A 24,985-nucleotide genomic window follows, 5' to 3' on the forward strand; every position below is an offset into this window, starting at 1 on the left:
GATGAGAGGTGAGTGGAAGATTGCAGTGGCAGTGGGAAGTTGTTTTTTGATCATTACAGCGAGTTTCTTCTTTATTTGTGGTTTTAACAGAGAGACAACAAAAGCTCCACTTTCTTTCCCTGTCACGGACACACACACACACACAAAAAAAAAACAGTCCAGACTGGCCTTGTAAAGCTGTGAAACTCTATCCCCGCCTGGACCACCTCAACTGGGCCCCGGCTCCTCCTGACCCCACAGCATTTAAAGCGAGTTGAGAAAGGGGACCTCAGTTTCCCAGAGAGAGCCCAGAGGAGGAGAAGGGGGGGTGCAGCTGTCTTTGGCTTCTCACACCGCACGCCTTTTAGCGGCTCAAAGGGAGCAGTCAAGAGGGAGGGAGGCCAGAGGTCACACTAGCCAACTTTCATACCCGCCTACCTCTGATGTTCCCTGTTTTTTCCCCCTCTTCTTTTTTTACTGTTTCCAGATTTCCCAGCTGTAACACACTTCCCAGGTGACATCCCTCCTTTTACATCGCAAATAATCAAAACCTTCTTGTCAGCTCCTGTTTCTTTTTTAAGTGCTATCCTCCGTGTGTGTGTGTGTGTGTGTGTGTGTGTGTGTGTGTGTGTGTGTGTGTGTGTGTGTGTGTGTGTGTGTGTGTGTGTTTGTGTGTGTGTGTGTGTGTGTGTGTGTGTGTGTGTGTTTGTGCGTGCAGGGTTCCCGCGGGTCCTTAAAAAGTCTTAAAAAGGCCTAAATTAAATTTCATGAAATTAAGGTCATAAAATCTCTTAAATTTACATTAAATTAAGCTGACCGTGTTTGTACCGTGTCTACCATAAATCACCTATTGTGTCTTTGGTTACCTCACCTTCTTAGCCATTTGTAGCCTTTTAGAGATGAGGCCTTGCAGCATTTTCAGGGGTTTTATGTTACGTTAGCTAGATAGAGGCGGCTAATGCCTGCGTGGTTTCATTGAAGCAGAACCAAAATTTCAGACTCCCTCGCTGCTTCTCAACTGGCAGCTTTGTGTAGCTGCCAGAAACTCAAAGGGCAAAGGTATTGTGGATTCTTCACACGGTAAGCTGACATGATTATACAACTTTAACGTTACCAACTAAATAAAAGTAAGCTTTGTAGAGATTGTGGGATTTCCCAAACCGAATAAAAAGCCCACATAAACAATATTTAAACAATATTTGTGGTAGCCTTTAAAAGGTTTTAAAAAACATTAAATTTGACTTTAAAAAATGGTGCAAGAACCCTGGTTTGTGTGTGTGTGTCTGTGTGTGTGTGTCTCTCAGTGGTTTCAAGGGACTATTATACTGTATATGTGTGGGTGTGCAGCCTTCACTAAGTAATACCACAATGTAAAATTACTCACTTATAAATTAAAGTTTCACAGTGAAATTCAAGTAAAGTAGATTGGACACAAAATGAATCAAATGAAATTATAATCCTTGTCACTGTATCAAACTTATTTTAAATATGGTTTATGGTCTGAATTTTTTTTAGCAATTGCTGTTTGTGTATTTACATTCTATAATTGCCTATCCATATTGTTGTTTTTTTTAATTATCACTGGCGGAGTCTGCCCTTCCCACACAGGATTCAGTTGCATAACCACACACACTATTACTGGTCGGATTTCATCATTGATGGCCTCTCTAACATGACACAATGATTCTTTTCAGCCCACAGTTTATTTGGCTGCACTGTAAAAAGGTACACAAGATGACTTTCTTCTGTTTTCTTACAGAGTAGCCATTCAGTATGTGTTTGCCGCCCCCAGTGGTTGATATAGGTGTCATTTTAAACACTTGTTAAATGCACTAGTCTTTACCACCACAGGTGTTGCCAATCAAGCAATTACACTGTCATTGACAACTGACAAACAAACATTTACTGATTTTTTTAGATACTAGTTGTAGACACAACATTAGCCTTTTATAATTTTTTTTTAAGTTGATTGGATGATCTTTTTAACCAACAGTTGCTTATTTACACCTCCAGAAGTTACGGAGCAACATTATCATTCATTGGAGTCATGTTTCTATCCACCTGGCAAATATAAGTCCAATACTCACTCTCTTTTATCCACGCTTAGGTCTCATGTTATATATTTTTATATGGTTTTGGCATGAAAAGCGTTATAATGATGCTATCCATATTTGATAAGATGTTCTGTATGTATCTGCGAGTAGCTTAGTTAGTAACTTAGCTGAACTCTTGCCTGTTGTTTACTGTATGCTTATACTGTGACTGTGTTCTTGCATGCATTTTTATGAAGGCCTGGGTAGCTGAAAAACACAATAGAATTTCTGCCACTTCTCTGTGCTTTTGCCTGTGGCTCCGGCTTGAGATGGAGTGTCATGTGGTGGAGGGTGACTGATGGAGAATGTGGGCATTAACATGCTGAGGCCACAGGAGACGTGGCACTGAAAGCATTAATGGAGTGGCTGTTTCTGAGAAAAGGAGGGCTGATGTGATTGCAATGGGTGCCGGGGGAATCGTTCTGCAGAAACCGACCATGCAGGCTATATCGCTGCTCTTATAACACATTTATATGTATTTGAGAGATAAATTGGGTGGCATTTTCAATGGCAGGGAGTGTAGGGCTCACATGCAGATATATGCAGTCATCATCTATGACACAGCCCCCTCGACCCCTCAAGTTTCTCTTCATTTATCACTCAAACACACATGCATGCACTCACTCGCGACTACTCACCGGTTAACATGTACAACGCACCCACGCGCCCTCAAGAAAGAAAAGGGGGGAGGAGGGTAGAGCATGGGGGAGGGGGAGCAGCAGAGATATCTCATCCACTGTGCACACAACGGCAGTGATGTGTGAAGCAGGACAAAGAAAGGATGGAGGGTGGGACAAAAGGAGCAAGGGATAGAGATGTGGAGTGGCTTTGAGGCAAGAGAGGATTAAAGGATGCTGGAGGTAGCAACAAATTGAAATAGGTGTGAGGATGCAAAACCAAAAATTAAGTAAAATATGGTGTGTTCTGCTATGAAGTTACAAAAAACACATTTTCTCCCCTCTTGTGGAGGTATCTAGTCATGCAAATCCTGAGATATTTAAGTGAGATTTTGCTAATTTGAATGGAATGCTGTGTGTGGTGCTCGCATGATTGAACGAGCTGTCACAGTTTTGAGAACGCATGAATTGTGAGATATTCTCTCAAGAAAGTCTGAAGAATTGCATTATCAAGGAAAGTGTGCAGAAATGGTTCAAAAAGGCCATGAGTGAGCCCTTTAAGCACTTGCTGATTTCACCCTGAACACTCTGTCAACACTTTTGATAAAGAAAATGTCTTTGTAGAAAGTAGTTCCTTTAAAAAACAGTCTGTGTACAGTTGATTTTTAGTGAAATGTCTCAATAACTATTAAATGGATTGCCATGAAATTTGGTTCAGACATTCATGATATCCAGCGGATATATTGTAATAACTTCGGTGATCCCATAACTTTTTTTCTAGCAGCACTAAAATATACCAATATTTTTGATTTATCACGACCTGTAATAATAATGACATTCCCATCTGCTTCAGCTGTTCGTGATATTAGCAAATGTTATGGTATGCTTACGTTAGCATTTAGCATTCGTGTCTAAAGTACAGCCTCATAGACATGCTACCATGGCGGTAGACTGTTAGTCTTGTTATTTTTCAATGCTTTGAGCACCACAAACAAAATGTACCTACATTGTATTGGACTGGAGGCAGAAATCTTAAAACCTGTCAAATGAAAGCACAATGTATGGTTAGATACCACTAGATGTGAGTGAGAAAATATGGGATTTTTTGTAATTTAGATAAACTGACTTCAGTGAGAAAGGAAAGGATGGTGGAAGGTGAGGCAGAGCTTCACGCTCACTTCAACAGTTTAGATTTCTGATCACCACTGAACACATTCTCCCACTCATCCTCTCTTATTGTCTGCTTTTTCTTCCTCTGTCCAAACTTTATCTTGCTGCTTGTTGCCCCAGGTCTGTCCCTCTCCATTACCCCCAGCCCATACCTCTAATCCATACTCAGGAAGAAAACCACAGGGGGGGTTGTGGTCTGCAAACAGGGCTTTGTTCCAACATTTGTATCTCGCCTTGAGGAAGCATTGTTTCATAGTGAATGACATGAAAAAAAGATGGTATTCATTGTCTCTTTGATTGACTCAAACATTTGACGTATTGATTTTGTCATGGTCTAATCATGTTGCTTTGTGCCAAGGACGGCTTCCTGTTTCATTGCCAGAACAGAGTACTGTTGTTGCAGGCGGAGGGAAACAGCTATTGCAGCAATATATTCTGATCCATCAGTGAAGGGAACATGGAAGAGTGGACCCCACCTGCACCCTTACCCCATCCTATTCTGTCTTTCCTTCCCTTTACCCCCCCCTCTATGTTTAATCACACAGAGCCATATGGATGCACAGTGTGTTGTATTAATTAGACCCCAGGGTGTGGCCACACATCAGGGACTGGAGTGACTCTAGCAGTCAATATGCTGGGAGAATCTACCCCAGCTGAAGATGAAGATAGACAGCAAAATACTTTTCTAGTAGCGCTGCTACGATGGAGACCTGTGATTTTAAAGAGAAACAGATCTGGCCTCAGATCAGCTGCTGGTTGTGGCTGGCTACTGGCAGCCTCAAAGTATTTGGTTAACAGTGGAGAGTTGTTAAAATTTAACGTTGGGATTGTTTTGTCATTACCATCCATTATTATTGTATGCACACAAGATTGTACTTTGCAGATTATATAAGCCTGCTGCCAGGGTTAAGGAGTGCAGTGCCTGAGGAATAAGGCAAGGGGTGTGTGTGTGTGTGTGTGTGTGTGTGTGTGTGTGTGTGTGTGTGTGTGTGTGTGTGTGTGTGTGTGTGTGTGTGTGTGTGTGTGTGAGAGAGAGAGAAAGAGAAGAGATGCCTATGTTCAGTTAGGCTTCATCCATCCCCATGCGGCGACTGCAAAAAACAGCATCCATCGTGGAAACAGGAAAACAAAGGAATTAAAGTTTGCATACTCAGCTATTTGCATGAAAGAAAGAATTTGGCAGCAGTGTCTGGTTAGCTGGTCTGGTCTTAGAAGCTGACCCTGCTCCTTGTGTGGACTGACCTGTATTTGCCCAAACTGTGAATTCCTTAAATTTCCATGTCGCTCCCGCTGAGGGACCATGGACCTGGGTGGGCAACAGGTCCAGTTGCATGGCTGGTGAAGTGGGCCACTTAAATGAAGGGGCCAACACAGGGAGCAGAGGGGCCTAAATGGGGAGCTGGTGGGGGTGAAGTCAGCTTAAGGGGTCATGGAAAAAGGGGCAGATACGGGTCAGTGTTTGCCTAGTTGTCCCCTGGGCAGTTGAAAAGGAAGTTACTGGAGATGGTTCCTTTGTGTGACAGCTGTTTCCTCCTGTCCTTAAAGCTGCAACAAATGATAGTTTGGCCACTTGGGGGCAGCAGAAACAAGCTGTGAACACAACACTGGCGTATCATCACCTTCTAGGTTGATCTCACTGGTGAACTTGTTAGCCTATCTACATATCAACGGATACCAACAATTATTACCACTCATTTGGAGAATATTTACACTTTCTAGTTTTCGGCTGCAATTGAAATCTTTAAAAGAAGATCGTAAGATGTGTTTGAAAGCTCTGAATGCTAATAAGTTGACCTTTGATGTTATTTTTTATAGTTAAAGTTAGCCCCAACTAAACCAGCAAGGCAAGGCAAGGCAGCTTTATTTCAACATGTCATCATGACTTTGCGTAAACATACACGCCACTTTGCTAAAGCCAAATGGCGTTTTATTGTGCGCATTTTCAGCTAACCACGTGTATATCTACGCTGTATACAGCAGATGTAAACATACCCACCACGTGGCCTCGCCACATTGCGTGTTATTGCGAGAACGCGACGTACTATCGCGAGAACAACGTCACACGCCTGTTAAAAAAAAGAAATGGTTGGGTTTAGGAAAAGAAGAAAGGGAAAGGCTTTAGTAACAAAACAGTGACAAAAACACGGAAAATATCAACAAAAACACGCTTAGGAAAATGCTTGCCAAAACAGCATACAAATTGGCGTGTCATACATACGCCAATTCATGAGATCAGTCTGTTTATTTGTATAGCACATTTCAGCAACAAGGCAATTCAAAGTGCTTTACATAAAAACGATTAAAAAGTTAAAAACAGAAAATACGAGAATAAAAGTTACAGTGCAGTATAAGAAATTAAACATTAAAGAGCAGTTAAAAACAGTTAAGAATATAAAAGCAGATAAAATACGAGATTTTAGGCTGCTAGTATGGGACAAATGTATAAGCCGTTGCTCTATCCACGTAAACCACCCGCAGTCCTTGCCGTTCCCAGAATGGGCATGTCCCACCAGTCTTACTTTTTAATTCTCTTTATATGCTTATATAGATTGTCATGCAGTTTCAACAATGCAATTTCATTATAAGAAATGAACAATTATTTAAATAAAGGCAACATAAAAAAAGACCAATATTAAAATGCTGCATGATAATGTTGATAATGTCAGTGATGTGTTAACAGCTTGTTGTGCTGCCCCCAAGTAGACAAAAAAAATAATACATTAACACAGGTTTAAGTTAGACTCTATTTATTTATCAACATTTTCTGTTGTCTGCAGTGTGTCTCATTTGAACCCTCTGGTTCACCTTGAAGCTGCAGTTCATGCACTGTAGTATGATTAATCGTCTGGATGTGTATCAACAATTTATGGATGTTTCAGCTTGTGGTAATACAATCTGAAGGAGCCAGCGGTTGCTTCTTTCTTGACTCAATATGTGGTCACTTAATTGTTTACTGCTCTGATATTCTTCCTCCAAACCTCTGTGGTCACTATAATCCTGTCAAAGTTACCCTCCCTTAATTTCCCGCCCTCTCAGGAGTCCCTGGAGAATATATTTCCACTGCTTCATCTGCTTTACCAAATCCTGTGAAACAATCATGCAACATACAGATACTTAATCCTGTATCAAACACAGCCACATTTATTACATTTGTTAGGTTTAGATCTTTTCACCTGTATGTAACAGTTTGAACTGATTATGGTCCGTAAATTAAAGGCAACTGTGCAAACAGTGGACTTCATTAATAACTTAGCGAATATCTATATGTATGTATACAGTAGATCTACCATTGTTTACTATTGAAGCAAGGTCCATTATCAGATGTAATCCTCTCGGGTCGAGGCTTAGCCCTGAAAGAAAGAAAAGGCAGGATTTTTTCATGTATACAAGGTCTTTGATTGAAGCTTTAGGACCATAAAGATACAAATATGAAGCTGCTGAGCTTGTTTTATTGACAGCAGTAACATATAAAAATGAGGACTGGCCCTGAGGGTCCACTTTAATCCCATCGTTGTACTCCAAGATTGGATCATGTGGAATGATTGCATTGCTCTCAAATTGCATCATCACCCGCAGGATGAAGGATAGTGGATGGATGGACCTACTTCTGTGCTGAAACACAGGACCAATTTCCAAGCTCCCAGTGATAAAGAGTCGAGAGGGTGGAGAGATGGGTGGATGGTGGGGTCACAGGTGGTGGTCACCATGGTTGCTGGTTTGTCTTATCGAGTCAGCGGGCTGGTGTGGAGGCGTGGTGAAGGTCAGGGTGGTCACTGCTGATACCCCAACCCCCATCCACTAACATCACCACCATGTTCTTCTGGTCCTTCTTAACCATTGACAGCTCACTCAATAACCATTTCTCTCAACTGGACATGAAGTGGGTGGACCCTGCTGCACCGCTAATCACACAATCAATAGGTGACCATAAAATACCAGTGAGCTCAACAGAGGGATCAATAAGTATAAAGAGTGTAACACTAACCGAATCACAGCCCATAATGATATTAAGAGGGCAGAAAGTACAAGAATAACACACAATATAATTGGCTTATATACTGTAAATGTTTTATACAAAACTGAACACATAAAAAATTGCATTTCTGTCTAAAAATCTTTTTTCTTGCTCCATCTTGTTATAAATAATTGCACCTGACTGGCCTTTGTCCCATCTTTGCAGTCATTACAGATCCTCTTTACAATGGCCTTTCCTTTGTTGTCTCAGCCTTGCATTGGTCTCCTTGGTAATGTATGGATGACGAAACAGACAGACGCACACGCACACACACACAATGTGGAAACACAAAAATGATCTGTGCACAGGAAAAGAAAAGCATTGCCACCTGATGGTCAGATGTAGTCACTGCATGAAGAGTTCACCTGTATCTTCCACATGATGTACTATTTTATTTAAAATTTTTAGAAGATGAATATAGAAACAATGAAATAATGCTCTTATTCCGGTGTCAAGTTTAAGTTTAAGATATTTACTGATAAACTTGATTGTGAACTGGTGACATGTTTCAGAAGCTACATAATGTATTACTTCTGTTTGTGGTCTCAGAGACCCCAGCTGTCAAACATGGTTAAAGACAGTGGATCTCCTTTTCTATAGCTGGTGTTGACAGCACTTTTAATGCAGCACCCTTCCCAGATTCCAAATGTAGATTTCTGTTATTGGAGTCAGACCTCTCTGGGGTCTAATTGGTCCCAAACAGAAGTAACATCATTATGTAGGAGAACATATTGTGCATTTCTTTGTCTATGAATTTTTGGTATACAAAATATAGTAAATACATAAATTAATATTTGGTCATGCACAGCCCATATCATTTATAATCATTAAATATTTCCTCATTTGGTGCAATAACAATGCTTTATCTTCATTCATCTATTTAGTCAGTAGCATGTTACCATTTCAATATTGATTTTTACAAAGTTTTACGGTAATGAGGTCAGAAGAAAAGCAAAAATGTTGATAAACCTGCAGTAACTGATTTTGTAGCCACTTGGGGGCAGCAAACAAGTTGTGAACACTACATTGACATATCACCAAATTGATTGATTTCACGGTAAGTCCGCCGACGGTAAGTTGTTGGCCGGAGAGCTAAACAATGAGTGAAATTTGATGATGCGTGCATGCGTGCGTGCGTGCGTGCGTTGAACCCCAGAGGAAGGGAGCTTGCAGGTTGTCGGGGTGGTGATTGACTGTCTTGCTGAGTATTGCTGACGAGGGTGCAGTTGCTTTACCATGTCAATACAAAGAGACCTGTATCTTGACTAGATGAACACTGCGCGCGCGCACACACACACACACACACACACATACACCAATACATGTCCAATTGCAACAACCATAAACCCTCGCAGGACAATCAGTCATCCAGTGCTAAATATTGCTGTATACAGTAAACCAAGTAGCAATAAGGCTGCCAGAGAGACACACACATTCTCTTTGCAGTACATACATATGTCTTTGTCACAACAGTTAATACTTCTCCAGCTTCTTTCAGCTTCTTCTGCAGTTTACAGCGTCTGACCCAGTCTCACTCGAGCTGTAATGGGGATCAGTTCAGACGTAGCTCCTGGATCCAATCAATATCTGGGGATTTGTTAATACTCTCTGGAGAAACTGCTTGGCGTCCCCCTGCCCCCATTCTACATCTGCTGGCTTAACCCCTTATACCTGTAACCTGTAGACGCCTCTTCACAGCTACAACATATAAACTGACCCTGTGTTGTTATCGATTTGGTGCTAATGTGGTTCAGAGAAATACTGTAACATTGGTTTGGACAGCCAAAGCATTGGTTTTCTTGCTCTCTTGCGCCGTTTCTTTTTTTTCTTTTTTGTTTGCTGTAACTTCTTCACACATGCATTAGACTACTGTCCATATACCAACACCATTTATTTTGCACTTGATGAGCTCAACATGTAGGCTCCCAAACCTTCACTGGAACTATGTTGTTCAATGTCATAAACTGTTGTTTTTTTCTGTACAAGTTCTGACACCATTGTCTAATTTGTTTTGTAATACTGCATCAATAAAACAAATGGAGGGAATAATAAGTATTTAGCCTTAGTCTGTGTTTTCTGTTGTTTATTGAACAAGCTCCTTCTAACAGTGGATGTTTTTATTACTTTTTTTAGAGCAATGTTTTTTTTTTTCTGAGGCTCAGGGAAAATGAGTTCCAGTTGTATGCTTTTGCCTCCCCTTAAGTAGCTTTAAGGTTGTTAAATCATGTTATTCTACTGTCTGACAGTATCATACTGTTTAGATTCTGCACCAGCTTGTTCCAGCACGTTATTGAAGCTTGATGATATTGAGAATATTCACATACTTACACTCATTTTGGCAGCTGGACACGTCTAAATACTAAAATACCCAGCATCTGCCACCATTACCGTAGAGAAGAAGGAAGTCAGAGGAATCAGAGCAGTCATTCGTTTGTGGCACATTTAACTGATCTCTAAATCATAGGTGCCTGAAACAACTTCTACTTTGCAACTCTATTGTAAAAACAAAAAAACAAGTGGAAATGTATTTAATGTGAATCATTATGCACTGCACACCAATCACATTCATACTTTTATAGTGTTTTATGTGGCTGGGACTCATATATAGCAAAAAGCCTAAATCATTGTCTTGGGTAGGAATCAGGAAGAATCTTTTGTTTGTATTTAGCAATATGTGAGACAGAGTACGTGCCATCTCCCTTAGAAGCATGATATAAACATGATCTCTACAGTTGTTGTCCTGGTGGTTGTCATCGTCTCCAGTCTGTCCACTCTGGATGATCTGCTGCCTTTTATCCACTGTCTGACGATCCCCTCCAGCACCCCCTGCATCTCTCACTGTTGAGGGACGTTAAGGTCAATATGAGTGTCACAGTTTAACAAGAAACCTTTTTCCACATGCACATATTCACCTGCTCTCCCTCTCTCTCTCTCTCTCTTTCTCTGTTACACACATCTGTTTGGCAACACAATCACACAAGATACACTCTCAATTCCTTTATTGCAATTAAAAATGGCATTTACAAACATGGCGCAAATGTAATTAATACTGTGTGTGTGTGTGTGTGTGGGGGTCATATGTGCATTAAAAAAAAGTGAAGGGAATTTCAATAGCATTATGAATATGTTGAGCTGTGCTACAAAGAGCAATTGTTCCTCCCCTCACAGTTACAATCACTCTGAAGGTCCACCACCTTTATTCAAATCAAATCATAACTATCTCCTGTAATTTACATACACACACACTTTGAATAATTCATTATGCATAACACTGGCAGAACTGGTTATATGGAGATGAAAAATTCAAAGCTTTCTCACTCTTGTTAATTCTGCAGCAGGTCCTGCATCCACATTCAAATGCCCGAATGCAATTATATTATTATCTTTGAATAATTAAAGTAATTTGAGTACAAATAATGTGACAGCAAACTGTACAAGTTAGGTACAGGTATTGTGTTCTCATTTAGCACTATGGTAAAATGTGTTTGTCATCACATATTTTTGAAAAGATGAATTAATCTCTAGAGGACTGTGTGTCCCTTTAGTCTCACACTTCCTTTGACCTCATCATCTCAATGTTTGCTCTACCTCCCTCTCCTTCCTTTCATGTCCTGATGCTTCTTGTTTCTCTGTCTCTGTCTCTCCTTGTCATCAAATGCAATTATGAAAATTTGTGGACAGTTTTGGTGAAATTCAATTGAATGTACTAATGTAGTACTGAGTAATGTATGGCTGAGCAAAGTTGGATACCCACGATATCCCACAGTCCTCCAGCCTCCTGGCTTTAATATGAGAAATTTGCTGATGTTTGCCACCCCTATACTGTTTTTCAAATTAGCATTTCAATAGCTGAAGGTGCCACATGTAGTTTCAGGAAAGGTAATGCCTGTCAAGCACATGGCAATAATGCTGAATGAGAGAGTCTTTCCTCTTCTGGTTTTGTGCTCAGGTTCCGAATAGAGACACTTAACTGCCAGAGGCGATTCTATGGCTTGACGCACATCCAGGGATTGTCTGCTGCTGCTCAGTATGTATGAGCATTCATAATTGCCAAGTCTTCAATTAGTTACTAATGCTTCACGGTCGGGCTGAACATTGATTCAAATATGCCTGAGGAAGGAAATGTGTCTTTTTTTTTTTTAGAGAGCTCCATCAGAGAGCTTCTTTCAGGTGCTGTGATCTCAGAAAATATTATTCCATCCCTACGTCCTTAGCACCTCCATCACTGACTAGAAATTACGTTTATACACCACCACTTTAATTTGCATTTGGTAAACAGAAATGCTGCCAAGTTGATGTTCTGTGACAAAGTTTTTAGTACAGGAAGTGCTACCTCTTTGTACCGTTTTCTTGTAGCAAAGACGGTTTAAAGAATCTTTGCCTGAGTCCTATGTGTGGGCAACAAAAATAATTTGGTCAAGGTGAGTTAAAGATGGGGGTTTGGGTTGAATGTTAAGAAAGTAAAAATGTCATTTCTCTTGCTTCAAGTCACTGTTGAATTTTTTAATCTTTAGTTGTTATGAGTGGATATCGTAGGGAAAACAAATTAAATATGTTGTTAGTGGACATTTTACAAATAGCTTCAGTATTGACTTTTTGTGAATTGGCAGATTCCTTCATTAAAGACATTGTTTAACATTTTGGGAAATACACTTTTATATGTCATTTAGCTGACGCTTTTGTCCAAAGCAACATATAATTGCTATATATGTCAGAGGTTGTATGCCTCTGGAGCAACAACGGGTTAAGTGTCTTGCTCAGGGACACATTGGTTGATGTATTGCAGTGGGAATCGATCCCAGATCAACCCACACCATATGCATACGTGTCACATCCACTGCGCCACACCCATACCACATATAACACTTATCCTAAGAGTTGTATGAGAAAATCACTCTCATGTATAAAGCTGTAGCAGCTGGTTAATTTAGTTTAGGGACTGTTCGTTATTTATTTAAGGGACCACCAGAGGAATTTAGGGATCTTTTGTCAAAATAGACCTGACCCTGCCTTTATCAGCAATACATTTTGGATGACCCTTCAAAATGACTGGGAGAAAAGGGATGAGCCACAAGCCAACAGGCAAGTGTTATTTACATACACTTCTGGTGTACTTACAAACTTTCCAAATCCATCGTTTTATGAGTACATAACCTATTTGTACTAGTGTAGAAGTTTGGTATCATTTCAAGCATTATTAGTGGGGTAATGTACAAGAGACACTCTCGGATCCATTAGCCCCTGCACTAAGCTATTCAGCTGACCACGCAAACTCGTCCAATGTTCGACCCAGGTGAAAAAAGCTTCTGGGGGGGTGTTTGGCTCGAGGTCATGGTGCAAAAGACCCTAGGGTGAAATTACTCTGAACCATCACTTTAACTAGCGTTCCGTGCGGCGATGTTTCAGTTCCCTCTAATGTCAGTTTTCCGAGCATCAGAGAGAAGCGCAGGCATTTAAGTGGCACCTAATAAGGCACCGAAATCCGCGTTGCTATTCGGTCCGGTAGATAGCGGTCGTTAAGGCACCGGTGCCGTATTAGCACCGGGTCTGTGCAGGTGCGATGGATCGCGTACAAACCAATAGTGTGTCGGAATGGTATATGTTTACACTTCTCATCCAACCACAATCAAATTCACTCTATCCGGATGGCGCGATTTATCTGGATAGGTTTTTTTGTGTGTGTGTGTTTTTGAACGACAAGCCAGAATGAAAACAAGCCAAACTGAAATAGGAGTAATGAGGCTATTTTTAAAATGTAAGGAGTAGAAAGTACAGCTAATTGCGTGAAAATGTAAGGAGTAGAAGTAAAAAGTCTCCAGTAAAGTATAGATACCCAAAATGTCTGCTTAAGTACTTAAGTACTTCGTTACTTGACACCTCTGCAAATGTCGAGCTATTCCTTTATAGAGTAGTAGTTATGCTAAGGTAAGCTAACTGGTAGCTGAATTAGCTTCATATTTACAACACAGACACAACAGAGGCATCTTCTCATCTAACTCTCTGCAAACAAAAAAAAAAATCCTTATTAATGTTGACAAAAAATGCTGTTGCTAAATTCCTGAAAAGTGTTTTTTTTATCTTGTGCGCACAAGATAAATACATTAGTATGTTACAGTTTAGAAACATATAAATGTAATTTCTAGGAGACAAGCTTGCCATACAAGGCCTTAAAATGGAGAAACTGTATATTGCTTGTGTACTTCACTCTCACATGGTCACAACTGAAATAGAAACTGATTGTGTGAACAGGAGATGTGAGGAGAGCGTACAACGTTGGAGAAGCAGAGGGAGGCGTGGCAGTCAGGTTATTATTGTCTGTGGAAGGTCTGCTGAAGGTCAAAGCATGGCTGAGCAACAGATCTCCTCTCCCTCTTTCTCTACCGCTTTCTCTCCCCTCCCCCACATCAGAGAAAAGTCATTCAGTCTCATGCGTCTCTGCCGACGGACTGGCTGTCCCCTCCTGACTTCTATCAAATGGCTGAGCTGCTGCCGATGAACAGGACACCGCTTGGATCAATTCACCTTCTACCCTTCATCTGTACAACTCAGGCGGTAACCAGTGAAGAGGAGGAGCCTCGTCATCAAGCAGTGTACATAATCTGGTATATTTTAGAGGTGCTCAGACCCCCAAGTGCCATTTATCAAATAAAAACATTGGAGAATGTAATTAGACTTCTCAGAATATGAAGCACAAATATTGCAGTCTCTTTTAATGAGGTGTCAGGGATATTCGTCAATGTATGCTGTTTTAATGGTGCGCCTGGGTCCAATTACACTGTCACTGTCACAGCCCATTATTCACTCATAATATTTCAGTCACATCAAATTCCCTCTTACTCTCAGAGGATCTTGATAAAAATGGCTATCAGTGTCGGCTTTCAGTGTCCATTTACAGGCTCGTTCTTTTTAAAACAAGATTTTCTGAGCAATAAAACTGATGAAACATTTATTCACCCGTATTAAGCAGTCCTTGCTGTGTGTGTATAGAGTAAAAAAATCTTTATTCCTGACGGTATCTTCAAGGCCAGCAAAGGTCATCAGTCTCTAAGGTAATAAAGGAGGATCTTACAAACTGTGGCCTCTGACAATTGGAAATCCATCATGATTAGTTGATCAATACGGTCCAGGGAATATAACCTTGTCGTAGAATCAATTGGCCCAGACCAGAAACGGACAGGCCTTGACCAAATTATTTTTGGCCACTTCAACTGCTGAGTTGCAAAATTGACTGAAAATCAATTAGAAAAATTAAAAGCCAACAAAACAAAGGCCAAAAAGCCATACAGATTAATTATATTCTCAGTTTCCATAACTGTCTGCAATGGCAGGTCAGGCAGAATCCTCGTTAAGTAATCACGGTACTTGATTACCTGACACATGCTCCTGATGATGGACCGATTTATCTATCTACACAGCCGGGAGGAATAGTCTTCTAATGTTCTTCCTGGGAGGAGGCTCCATCTGAGGTGCCCTGCTGATGGATGGACAGATGGCCTGAAAAACAGGGGCAAACAGATGATGAGAAAATGTGGTAAAGACAGGAAACAAAAGAAAAAGAAAGACAAGGTAGGGGGAAAAGGGAAGAAAAGGCAATGAATGACATAAAAGGAAAGGAAAAATTAAGTACAGACAAGGCAGGAAAGGAAAGGAAATGAAACGAGAAACAAGAAAGGGAAAGAAATATAAAATCATTGTAATCAAATGTAAAGGATATTACAGCAAACACACAAAGTCAAAAGATGCTCTGCATACAGTTGACGCCAGTATAATGAAGAAACGCTGATGGTTGACAGTCGAAAGACCTTCCCCGGAACAAGGTGAGGTTGAGGTGGGAAACAACAACAGTTATGCAAGGAGAGGCATATTTCATTATAGGGAACTCAAAGGTGGAGTATGTGATTTTGGAAAAAGATTGTTGATATTAAAACTCAACATCCAAACAAATACACCTCTCCCGTCAGTGCTCCTTCAGAATGTTAGCATGTGCCAGATTAACGGTCCCTCTCGCTTCCACTGCCATTTCCCTGTCCACACCAACAAAATAGTGTTGTGTCTCGGTTCGAGCCATTTTGTTTGGTTTCCATTTACAGAGCCAGGCGTGTGTATGAACAGAAAAATCGCTGAATTTGACAACTGGATTAAAGGACGCTCGACTGGTCGTGACTGTTTTCCCAAGATGGTGCCCACCTGTATACGTGAATGGTACTGTCTTTCTAAACTATATTTTTAATAAACTGTCTGTACACTTACAAAGTTCTCAATGCTTTGGTTTACATGTAGGGACCCTCATTATGCTACCGTGGAAGTGTGGTGCTATCTTGAGTCTTGTTAGTGGTATAGAAATAGCGATTTCTTTTTACTTTGCCCGTGCCCCGACGACTAGCTTTATAAGGTAATTAGCGGTTTGCGATAAAACTGGTCACATTCGATTAGCATGAAAACATATCCCAGAGAACGGTCGAATTAGGTACACGTGTTATTAAAAAAAATCCTAGGTTCATTTTGCGCTGGATTTGTCCTTTAAAATTGCAGACTCCGCCTTTAATGTGCTTTACATTAAAATCCATACAGTGACATGTAAAAATATGAAAAAAGAAAATAACTGCGTTCAACTGTGATAACAAAATATGAGCACAGTACAAGTTCAGTGTCTACCATTAAAGAGTCTTAATATAACAATGCATAATGAATTGGCCTATTTACTATAAACAATGCAGCACTCAATTTTGTTTTTCTTTATACAAACAGCTGTATTGGTCTTGTCAGGCAGTGATTTGAGAACCTTTGGCCCCTACTAAGGGACCATTCGGTATTTATGGAATGGACCGCTGGAGTAAAATGGAGGAGGGTCATGTCTTTTTATTCTTTGTTGAGGGGAGGGTCACCCAACATTTTATAGTCTAGGAGAGGGGGTCACACAACTTTTGCATTCATGAAACAGCAAAATTTAAAAATGGCTTGTTTGGTGCATTCTTATCCATATAGCTCTCAGTCTCGCCCCCCGTTACCAGATGGGTCTGACCCATGAGTTTGCTGGGAGGCAGAGGGAGCACTTCCCCCCTGGTGGCTGAAACGAGTAATTGCATTTTTTAAAAGAATGAGTGGAATAGAATCAGATATTTTATAAATATCTTAAATAACACAAAACAGCGGTAGATGTGGTAAACCAATACAAGTACTTGGGCACCATTTTAGATGATAAATTGAATTTTGAGACCAATACAGACTATATATGTAAAAAAGCCAATCAGAGATTGTTTTTTTTTTAAGAAAGCTGAAGGGGTTTAATGTTAACACATCACTTCTGACAACTTTTTACTCATCTTTTGTTGAGTGATGGTTTGGAGTAATTTCACCCTAGGGTCCTTTGCACCATGACCTCGAGCCAAACACCCCCCCAGAAGCTTTTTTCACCTGGGTCAAACATTGGACGAGTTTGCGTTATCAGCTAATAATACCCACTAATAATGCCCAAAATGATACCAAACGTCTACAGTAGTACAAATAGGTTCTGCACTCATAAAACGATGGATTGGAAAGTTTGTAAGTACACCAGAAGTTTATGAACACTTGCCTGCTCTTTTCTGCTAGCTGCTGCTGCTGCTACCTGCAGTTAGACGAGTGCTTAGGGCCGTCTACAAATTACAACACCGAAAAGAGATACAACAAAAATATTCCCCCAGAAGCAGAGAGTTTTCATATTCAGGCTGTGAAAGAGCTTGTTGTGAGTCAGCTGTGTGGTACCCTACTTAGAAAATGTAATCATTGTTTTGCTTGATTTGCTAAATTCTAGGATGACTTTGGAACTTTTTTGCTGACTTTTTCAGGGCTTTATGTGGACCAAACTGTAAGTGAGAAGATTATATGAGACATGCAATAATTGAGTCAAAGATATTTTACTTTTTCGATGAAATAAAAGCATGTCAATAAACTCTACATGTCTGGCCCTTGATGTGACTCTCTTTTTCCAGTGTGGCCCTTTTGAGTTTGACACCCCTGCTCTACAGTGAAATACAGACACACTTTTACACCGTTTAGCTGTCAGCATTTTTTTTACTCCAGTTGCTAGCTAACGGTAGGCTAACGTTACCTGCTGTCGAGTGTAGTGTTAAAGTGATGGTTCGGAGTAATTTCACCCTAGGGTCCTTTGCACCATGACCTCGAGCCAAACACCCCCCCAGAAGCTTTTTTCACCTGGGTCGAACATTGGACGAGTTAGCGTTATCAGCTGAATAGCTTAGTGCAGGCGCTAATAGATCCGAGAGTGTCTCTTGTACATTACCCCACTAATAATGCCCGAAATGATACCAAACTTCTACACTAGTACAAATAGGTTATGTACTCATAAAACGATGGATTGTAAAGTTTGTAAGTACACCAGAAGTTTATGTGAATAAGACTTGCCTGTTGACTTCTGCTCTCTGCTGCTGCTGCTACTGTTACCAGTAGTAAGAGCACTTAGGGACGTCTACAAATTACAACACAGAAAAGAGATGCAACAAAAATATTTATTAATTTAATGATTAAATAAGGTAATGTCTCCAAACTTACCTCAATTATAACTTGTCTTCTGCTAGTTATACTACAGCACTTACTTTAAAAAATAAGTTCAATTAATAAATATTTTTGTTGCATCTCTTTTCGGTGTTGTAACAACAACAGCAGAGAGCAGAAGCCAACAGGCAAGTGTTATTTACATACACTTCTGGTGTACCTATAAACTTTCCAAATCCATCGTTTTATGAGTACATAACCTATTTGTACTAGTGTAGAAGTTTGGTATCATTTCAAGCATTATTAGTGGGGTAATGTACAAGAGACACTCTCGGATCCATTAGCCCCTGCGCTAAGCTATTCAGCTGATAACGCTACACTACGCTAGAGGGCAATGGCCATTTTGGCTAACACCACTCACCCATTACACTCTGAGTTTTGCCTCCTACCATCTGGAAGGAGGTATACCTTCCGAAAACGTGCCCGGTCTAACAGATACCTGAGATCATTTATACCATCAGCTGTTGGGTTTCTCAATAAACTATAGGTCATCTGCCATCGCTGCATTTTCACAGCATATACTTGTCATGTTTTTAAGTGTAGTGTACATGTGTATTTATGTTTTTATTTATTTACTATTTTAGGTTTTATGTGCTTTTTTGTGTTAATGTTTATGTGTTGGCTACATTGTGAACCAAATTGCCCCTTGGGTACATTAAAGACATTTCAACTTCAAACAACTAAATGGTGGTAAGTAATACATCTGATTTCATATGCTGCTTTAGTAAAAAAAAATATTAGCCTACCTGGCTGACGATGGGAGCAGCAAGACGTAAAAACTACTGAAAATTACTGTTGCACTATGTCTGGACACCTTGCCGTGCCAATGTTGCAATAAAGGTTTCCTAAATGCCATGTATATATATTTGATGTCAGCTTACTAATTGATTGCGCGTTTTGTGTAGATTTGGACTTGTATACGTTTTATTCCACTTTGTTTTCAATAGCGAAGTGGAGAGACCTCGTTCACCTGTTTGGAGCTGGCTGGTGAATGTGACGCGCGTAGGACTTGCTGGATACACCGTATAATCGTGTCATTGGATTACAGCAAAATACGGATCTTTTTTCTTAACGTTTTAGGTGATTGCGATTTCTTTCTGCATTTGGGGAGGCATCTCAACAGACTGTAGGTCAAACACTGAGTGTTCACTGTTACATTTTAGTTGAATTTAAGTGTTGGGGTCTCACGCCACCGTCTGTCTATTGCGTTCCAAGACAGCCGTGCCGCGATTGGATTTCATAAGGCCGAATTGTTAAATTGTTACAATGTAATTTAAAATCTGCTTTAAAAATAAACATATATGTTTTGGAATATAAAGTTCAGCTTTGGCAGCTTTACTTATGTGCTAAAATATCATAGACTGTTACAGTCTATGTAAAATATACAATGACTGAGGAAGCCTAGTGACGAGTCCATAGCAACCAGTTTGTGTGTTGAATTTGTTACCCAGAGTGCTTGGTGAATGGTCTCAATGTTTTATTTCATGTGAATACTAGTTTACTAGAGGAGTAACTTAGTATTTGATGTAATGCAGTAATGCAGGAAGTGTACATTTAGTTTCCATGCTTATTGTGTTTCCACAACTATGTTAGTGAATAAATCTACTGAAATGGCCACCATAACAGAGGAGTGTGATGTATAAGAATGCAGAGGTTAAATCATGTACTGTATGTCATAGCTGAAAAAATAAGTGGCATCTGCACATCTGTACCAAGTGCTAACCAGTACAGAGGGCATCCATAAATTGATGGGGAGGGTCATGCCTCTTTTGGCAATCATTTTGGAGGGTCATAGAATTTTTTTACTGGCAAAGGGAGGGTCAAGTCTGTTTATACTAAAGGTCCCAAAACTCCTCTGGTGGCCCTTTATATAAATAATGAATAGTCCCTAAAAAGCCATTTGATCAAAAAGACAAATTTATCTCATGATGTGGGGATCTGCTTCAACAAGATGGAAAAAACAAGAGGCTAAAGGGAAGTGTGAGGAGGTGAACATGTAGAAGAAGGAGCTTCTTTGAAGGAGATTAAAAAAAGGAGAGAATGGAGGTCAGAGAGATCAGAGTGAGTTAGAATTGGAGGCTGTGGATAGTTGTGGCCGATGTCTACGCTGCATTCAGGTCAGACCTGTGGCTGCAGGGCGCTCAATCAGTCCTTGTAGCACGTGGTCGATCCACAGGCAGAAGGACAAAATGAAAAGCTTTAAAGGTAATCTCCAAGATAATAGACTCCTGCTCTATCCAGAGGTGGATCAATGCTGGTCTGGACCGGGCAGGCCAGAAGAGACCATTTTCCTTCTTCATCTGCTAGAAATGGGGCCACTTGCGTCTTAACCTCGTCCATTAGTGAGATGAACACAGGGCAGCGCAGTCCAAAAGCTTCAATCTCAGTCTCCATGATATTACTGCAATTCTGTACTTCATCCTTTCTCTCTAGCGCACACTGTGTCTCTCTGTTGCACAGCAAAGATAGATGGAAAGTGTACAAAAGAGGGTCACCCACTCCCTTATGAGAGTTCATTATCTTACTCACTGAGGAAGGAAGGGACACAGAGAGGTGTTCACTGGGGGATCCCATCCATGGTGGGGAATTCTCCGAGCTCTGAAAGAGAGGGAGGAGGGATGCTGGGCCAAAAAAATGCAGGTCAAGAGTGTCAGACACAAAACACAACACAGCATTCATGACGGACAGACACCACCACAATGCCAGAGAGGAAAGAGAAGTGTACTTTATTGTACCAGCAACTGTTCCACTCTTATGGAAATGCACATTTTGAAGGGTGAATTGTAGGTTTTGTGTCACCAGTGGTGGAGCTTTGTTGTCCTCCCTGACACACACACTTTAACTAAGCAGGAGCAAAGTTGATCTCTCCCTGTATGTGTGTGTGAGTGTGATGAGTGTTACAGCATGGGTATCTGCCAAGAAATTGTGCGTTGGTGAATGTGCACAGACCGCTGTTTGTCCCCTATCGTTATGCTGCCAATTGTCAGACTGGAAGCTGGCTCTTTCAAATCAGCAACAAAAGGCTCTTTCCCAAATGTTCGCTCTCTGCAGATACACTGCTTTCCTCTTGAATGAAGCAAAGCCAGTAGTGCAAAGACAAAGCGTGAATAAACGGGGGGACACAAAAAAGGATTTATCAACTCATGTAAGCATAGCATCTCAAGAGGTGTGAAGAAAGAGGGAGATCCAGAGAGAGGTGGGAGGGAGGGGGTGTACGGAAAGAAAGAGCGGCACTATAAGTAGAGAGGGGAAACGTTCCCATACCCGGCGTCGTTATTTCTTCCCACTCTGACGGTTATTATGTTTGGAGAGGAGTTCTGGCTGCTTCCCGTGTGGTCGCTGCTACAGTGTGACCCAGTCCAGATGGCCTCTTCTCTTTCTCCTCTGTGTCTGCAACACTGCTGGGACTGTGACAGACGCACAGCATAGCTAACGGCCCACAGGGAGGATAGAAAGACAGACAGACAAACAGACAGACAAATTAGAGAAAAAACCAGAAGAAATGAGAGGACAAACAAAGAACGTGGATGTTTTCATGTTGGGCATGAGTATGAAAATGATGAGAGTCATATGCTGTGGCCTTCAAAGTCATCACCATTCAAAGGCACTTCAGTTCGTACATCATTGCTCAAACTGCCACAATGTTTGGTGCTGATTCTGACTTCAGTTCAGTAGTACAGTAGGTTGCACTGTTTATAAGGTCAATAGCTCAGCAGCTGCCTATTTTCAACACATGTATCACTTCATGATCATTGGTAACATCATTTCTATGGCTTTTGTGGTTTTTCAGTAAGCTTTAAGCCAATGTTACGACTGTGCTGACATTGACAACGATGCTATCTGTCACCAGTAAGGTGAGCTATACAGTTAAAACCGTCGACAAAGGCTGATTCAGTATAGTCAGTCAACATGAAGATCTGGAGTTAAAGACTTGTACTTGTACATGTACATCTCACTTCATTAGCTACGTTTCCACCAAACAGTTTTGGTATGATTAGAACCGACATGTACCTAAACACTAGATGTGTTTTATGTTTCCACCACAGACAGTACTCTTAAATCTTGGCGGGGTTGTTACTGGATGGTTGCATCAACCATGCAAGTAGCATGTTGTTTTTAGTTTTTACATTCCCTCTGCTTGGACGTGCGATGGAAGCCGTGGACAAAGGAACGTGTTTCTAGCTCCACTTTTTAGCATCGGATCAGTGTGCTAAGTACCTCAACAGAGGGGTAACGAAAAAAACGGGACCAAATAGAGCAGTTCTTTTGGTACAATCCAAATAACAAAATCAACCTTTTATTAACTAAATAAACTAATGTGTAACAAACTGACAGAACCAGACTGCTTGGTTGAAATACAGCAATATAGTCTCATGTTTTGAGTCAATCCATGTTTACCACTTCTTTCCCATCTTTCCCTCTCTCTTTATTTGCTACTAATCTAATGAAGGACAAAGTAACGTTCAGTGAAATGCAAAAACAAAAACAAAAAAATATGGCGGTTGTATTATTGCTGTGGAAGATCAAAAAAAAAAAAGAAGATAAGATTGCATCAACTACTAACTAAGTGTTTAAACACTTTCTTTGCAACATTGCAAATAGTGGCCAAACAGTACCTCAAGAACGTCATCCTCAATTCAAACGTTTGAAATGTGACATCAATGTCACAAAAGTGAGGGACCAATCATAAGTGAACACCGTTACTGGATGCATTTCTGAAGGAAGAATTTTTTTTTATACAAACTTATAAATATAAATTATTGTTATAAATTACACTCTAGAAATGAGGGGAAATTAAGCAGCCCAAAAGAATCATCTTTAAATCACATACAGATACAGTAGTTGACACATTGGAGACAAACTCTAAATAACTGAATAGAGTATTATATTGAGTAAAGATGCTTCCACACAGGCAACAAGGGTTTGATAAATGAATAGTTTGATGAATCAGAAAATGGTGTTAATCCCTTCAGCAGAGTTTAAAACGCTTGTTAAACGCTGTGGCTTACTGCAACACTTTATGCAGCCACATCTCTTATCAACTGCTGCACATCTGTCCTCACTCTAGTTTGAAAGAATGCCACCCACATCTTGTCAAGCTTGAAATGATCATGGAGAGCTTCATCATTACAGCCTCTGACCATCTGACTTGTCTGCCAGCTGCTTCTCTCCTCACACTGCTCTCAGCTACACCGACGTATCAGTCCAGTCTAACGAACCCCTGAACACCTCGGCCCTCCTGCAGACCGGCCCCTGCCCTGCAAGTCCCAGCTCATCTATTATCACTGACAGACAGCCACCACACTTCACTTCACAGCTGATGACAAGCTCCCAACAACATGTGGGATCTCCTCAGTACCTCAGACATGTCTGTGGTTTGTTGTCACCTTAATTAGCCATGCTTCAAACAGATAGGATTTTTTTTTTTCACCATTTACTTTATGCAACTTTTACGCTTTACTTTAAGTTGGTTTGTAAATCTCCTGTCCAACACCATGGATGTATTAGTCTGACACTCATAATTAAAGCAACAGGAAATAAGATTGTCCGCTGCAGTAGATGATGACTTTGGAAAGCAGGGGGTTTAGTTTCACCGTCTCTCAGAGCAGTGTGCTTGTTTAGAGAGGGTGCCAGGAAAATACGGCAAGAACAACATAATGCACTGTTTTGCTGGGAATGGCTGTTGTAGTCAGCGGTGAGAAAATGTATGAATAACCTTGTGTTGTTTAAGAATTAGTTAGGACAATACAGCATTATGTTGGTTCAGTGGTGTCTGATGATGACTGTTGTGTTTAGGATTGCCCGGACGAAAACAGGAGCTCTTTAACCATGAGTTAGATTGGAAACTATGATGATTCGTGATTTCCATTTTTATTTGTCTAATGTATTTAGCAGTATGGACATATTTTGTTTCCTTTGTAAAGAGAAGTAGCTTCTAAGTTTGATAGGTTAGCACAAGTAGGCCTACTCTATGATGGTTCGGTTTTCTCCTTTCTATAAGGGGTGCTGCCATATTTATGCCATATTGGTACTGTATTTGTCCAGTTTTGTTTTTATTTCAACAATATGTGTTTATTTTTTTCCTGAGGAGGAAACCAATCTTCAATTGACTTTTATTCCAACGATAATATGCCTAAAGCATAAAACTGGAAATAAAGACCCCACTAAATAGCATTTAATGTCTTGGGTGTGATTTATTCCAGCTTTATTGTGTGAATGCTGATTGACTATAACTTTTGTTTACCACTTTTTTTGACATACTATACTATGACTTTCTTATCACTTTTTCGAAATACTATTCTATGACTTTTTTTGACATGAAGATGAAGATTGTGTTCCAGTCAGTCTATTTCCCAACCGGTTGTTTTGGAGAGATAAATGCACTTTTCGACATGCTATATTATGACTTTTTATCACTTTTATCGACATACTATGACTTTTGTATCAGGGTTTTTTGGCATACTATATAATTACTTTTTATCACTTTTTTCAACATACTATACTATGACTTTTTATTACTTTTTTCGACATACTATACTATGACTTTTTATCACTTT

At 40.3% G+C, this 24,985-nt stretch overlaps 1 long non-coding RNA gene across 1 annotated transcript; it reads right to left on the reverse strand.

Annotated features, from left to right (window-relative positions):
- Positions 1 to 10,387: 10,387 nt before the first annotated feature.
- On the reverse strand, positions 10,388 to 21,819 carry LOC120556403. The gene is made up of 4 exons (XR_005638850.1): positions 21,693 to 21,819; positions 20,958 to 21,026; positions 15,245 to 15,368; positions 10,388 to 10,712 (listed from the first exon to the last, which is right to left on the reverse strand). It is a non-coding gene; the product is annotated as an uncharacterized LOC120556403 (long non-coding RNA).
- Positions 21,820 to 24,985: the final 3,166 nt, after the last annotated feature.

The sequence above is a fragment of the Perca fluviatilis genome, chromosome 3, assembly GCF_010015445.1.
Source record: "Perca fluviatilis chromosome 3, GENO_Pfluv_1.0, whole genome shotgun sequence".
Classification (NCBI taxonomy): domain Eukaryota; kingdom Metazoa; phylum Chordata; class Actinopteri; order Perciformes; family Percidae; genus Perca; species Perca fluviatilis.